Raw genomic sequence first — 4,522 nt, forward strand, 5'->3', positions numbered from 1 at the left:
ATCCATCTGATCACTCTACACAATAATCTAGAAACAATGTAAATGAACACCACAACAGCTTAAACAGCAAACTTTGCAAAACACAAAATTTATGTCACTGCCAAAACTTTTGGCCATGACTGTACATGTCCATATTTGAATATTCATAAACTGCTATGATCAGATTGTGAATTATTATTTATCCACTAGAGGGCGGCGCATCATATAAAACTCTGGACTGTTACAAATTGTGTGAAAAATGCCCGATACTTAGCTGTGTCTCATTTAGAAGGCTGCGCCCTCCGGAGGTCGCATTCGAAGGCTGCATATGTCATCGAGGCTGTCTCATTTCAGAAAAGCAAGTAGGACACTCGGAATGCGACCTTCTTTCACAGGAATTCGGAGGATGCATGAGGTGTATCCTTCGCTGCTACAGATAACCCACAATTATTTGCGGCCGGCGCCGGCAGATGTACAAACTATGATGTACAATGTGATATTTACAACTTACTTTAAATCGCCTCGGTAAAAACGGATAAACTTTGTTTTTAATATCCTCCTCCTTTTCTTTCCAAATTTAGAAATAATTTCCCTTCATTTAAGTAGTGTGAGAGCGCAACGATGCTCTAAATGTGTTGGCATAGCAACGTAATACTTCTTGTTTCCTTTTCTGCCTGTCCTACGAAGGCCGTCTCGTTTAATTCTAGGTTGAGGACACTTCGTATATGCATCCTACAGAGGATTCGACCTCTGGAGGGCGCAGCCTTCTAAATGAGACACAGCTACTGTTATCATAGCATTAAGAATGAAAATAATGAACGTATATGCTTTCAGTCTGGTCCTGACAAAAAACAGGAAGCTTGCCAAATGGACTCACGAGACTTGATAAAGTGTGAATAATGTTAAGGTTAATTAGGAAATTCACTTTGATCGTTATGTGTGAAAACTGCCTCACTTATGGAGTTCAAATCTTTTAGACATCAATGTCTCTATTGTGAACGCCTCTGGGCCACATGACAGGTTGTCATGCCGAGCCAATTTTAGCTGCTACCAACGCGTTTGAACTCTAAAATGCTTAATTGGATGCAGTAATTAACACGACCATACTGTTTTCAATATAGGCTTGGCTTCATATGACCTGAAGGTGCACAAACCAAAGTAACCTTAAAATAGAGACAGCAATACTAAAAAAAATAAAAATAGAATTTAACAGCTAAAAGAAATGTTAAGGATTTTCCTATCTTAGAATAGCTAGTTAATGTTGAAATGTTTGAGACTGAGTATGTTCTTTTTTGGATCAGTCAATCAGTGTCAACATGACACTTAAGTCACCTGGCTTTATGGCTCAGAACTAAGCAAAGATGGTAACCGAATAGAGTACATCTAGCACAAGTAAATAGGAAGGCTAATGGATAGGCTAGCTTTTGGCAAGTATTACAGACCCCCTTGTTTTTAACCTCGGACTGAATTCCTTAGTCTATAATTTGGGAGCATTAGGGTGTTTGTATTGTCTTCTCATCTGCTTTTCGATCTTACAGACACATTTCTGTGTCATAGCCTTTATTTTTGTTGTTTAAGTATAACTCTGGAACATGTTTCAGATTTTGCCCTGCATATTTACATTTGACCATCTTATGCTGATATATTATTATTATTTTTTTAAATGCAGTTTTTGAAACTATGGCTCCATTTCTCAAAACCACAGAACACACAACATGCAAAACATTACACATATCTTGCAAAAGCAAACACTTCATTCAAAAATGTTTTAACTCTTCTAAAAATTGTATTTGTGCAATTTTAACTACACACAAACATAAAATAATTGGGCACATACATGCCAAACTACACTCAGAATGGTGTTATTTGGATGGTGAGCTGTATTGGATTTCTGCCAGACATATCATTTGGTGTTGAGGCCAAATAATTCAACTTTAGTCTCATCTGCCTCAGAATCTTCAAGGTGTGATTTGGCAAAGCTCAGTCGTGACTGCATGTGGCTTTTCTTGAGGAGTGGCTTTTTTCTTGCAACCCTCCCATACAAGCCACATTTGTGGAGAATTTGTGATATTGTTGTCACTTAAGTCACCTGGCTTTATGGCTCAGAACTAAGCAAAGATGGTAACCGAATAGAGTACATCTAGCACAAGTAAATAGGAAGGCTAATGGATAGGCTAGCTTTTGGCAAGTATTACAGACCCCCTTGTTTTTAACCTCGGACTGAATTCCTTAGTCTATAATTTGGGAGCATTAGGGTGTTTGTATTGTCTTCTCATCTGCTTTTCGATCTTACAGACACATTTCTGTGTCATAGCCTTTATTTTTGTTGTTTAAGTATAACTCTGGAACATGTTTCAGATTTTGCCCTGCATATTTACATTTGACCATCTTATGCTGATATATTAGTTTTTTTTTTTAAATGCAGTTCTTGAAACTATGGCTCCATTTCTCAAAACCACAGAACACACAACATGCAAAACGTTACACATATCTTGCAAAAGCAAACACTTCATTCAAAAATATTTTAACTCTTCTAAAAATCTCTTTGTCATAAATTCTTGCAACTGCTTCAGAGTTGCTGTTGGCCTCTTGGTAGCCTCTCTGACCAGTCTCCTCCTGGTTCTTTTATTCAGTTTGGAGTGACGTCCTGATCCAGGGAGGGTCTGTGTTTTATCAAATACCTTCGACTTCTTAATCATAGACTTCACTGTGACAGTGCCTTGACACCCATACCTGATTGTTTGCTTCAGTTGCACTACGAAGGACTAAAATACTCCAGGAAAACTCTTTTCATGCTGAACTAATTAAAATGACCACAGCTGATCACAGTTGAAAGTCAAATGGCTTTGTGTGCCATTGAGATGATTAGCTACACCTGATTGAGTTTACAAGTCATTTTTGGGAGGGGGGGATAATCCTTTTTCCAACTCAGTGATTCTGTTTTTTTATTTAATTTTTTCTGACATGTTGGAGCACTGAGTAAATACAGCTGGATAAAACAAAAACTGTGTCATTCTTAGTTTCAGGCTGCAAAGCAACAAAATGTGTTTATTTTAAAGGGGGTGATTATTTTCTATACCCACTGTGTGTGTGTGTATGTATATAATATATATATAATGTATGTGTGTGTGTGTGTGTACATACACAAACACATAGAATATAATAATAATTTATAATTTATGCATTTAGCAGATGCTTTTATCCAAAGCGACTTACAGTGCATTCAGGCTATACATTTTTTACCACACACACACACACACACACACACAAAATAGATCAGAATGTTAATATGAGCAATATATTGTTTATCAGCCATGAAAATAATTAGCAGTTTATAGGCATCGGCCAGAATTTTTATATCTGTGCATCCCTATTTAAATATAACAAAGGAAACGTCTGATAATGCAAATAAATGTTTAGTTTTAGCCACTGCAGCTTGACAAAATGCAGCTCCATACGCACATCCAAGTCCATGCTGCACTGCCAAGTGGAGTTTTGGTCATATACCAACACATATGTAATGGCTGATGCTCTGTTGTCATGCTGTAAGCCTAACACATTGTTATATTTAGACAACGCAGCCCTTTTTCACCCACAGAAATGGCTGCTTGAAGAATAGAGTGTCGGATAACCACTCAAACCATCAGTCCATCCACAGGAAAGAAATGTCTTGACCACAGAGTGAGAAAGAAAGATAAAGACACAGAGAAGGGAGGAAGAATATATTTTGGGGAAAGCCAAACCACAGAGACAGCTTCCAGACCTTTACCATTAAACATCGAACCTGAGGGTGTCACTTAAAGACATTTAAAGACTTAGACAGATGACTTTGTGCTTTGCCATTGAGCTACAAATTCTCTCATCTCTCATTTCGGCCTGTTGTGATGACAGCAATCGAGAGTGATGAGGTTTTTGAAAAATGTCTACAGCAAAAATACATCTGGCTCTGTTTGCCGAAACAGACCTCAATGATGTTGTCCCTGACAGAAATATCAGATACATTGACTGTACTTTTGAACTGGATTAATATTGATGGAGAAACATCCCGTGCAACCACTTTTAATTCCCCTCAGGAATAGATTGCGACCAAAATCATCTTTCTTAATGTGACCATAATGGTTCAACTGCATTAAAATGAGCATTAAAAGTCATTAAATAGATTTTGCGAAAATTAAGGCCTTAAAGTCCCCATGAAATCAAAATTAATTTTTTTTTGGGTGTTAGTATCAATATGTTAGTCTTAAGGTTATCTATAAGGCAGTGTGCTCCAAAACAGTGACACAATTCGCATTTAGAAGTTATAAGCATTCAAAGCTTGCAGTTCGTCACTTCCGCCAAAACGGCTCAAGTATTTTTTTGACGTCACATCGTACTTCAGCTTCTCATCAAACTTTCTGTCCAATCAAATGCTCTCTAGAATCCGAAGCGCCTGCCCCTACACTATAAAATAGACGCTGAAACCGCGGCTGAAATCGGTCACTTGTCCACAGAATTAGTATTTTCTGTACAGTGAATGGCACGTAGTGCACTATATAGGGGACAG

Source organism: Sinocyclocheilus anshuiensis, unplaced genomic scaffold (assembly GCF_001515605.1).
Source record: "Sinocyclocheilus anshuiensis isolate Anshui unplaced genomic scaffold, SAMN03320099.WGS_v1.1 scaffold782, whole genome shotgun sequence".
NCBI classification, from domain to species: Eukaryota; Metazoa; Chordata; class Actinopteri; order Cypriniformes; family Cyprinidae; genus Sinocyclocheilus; species Sinocyclocheilus anshuiensis.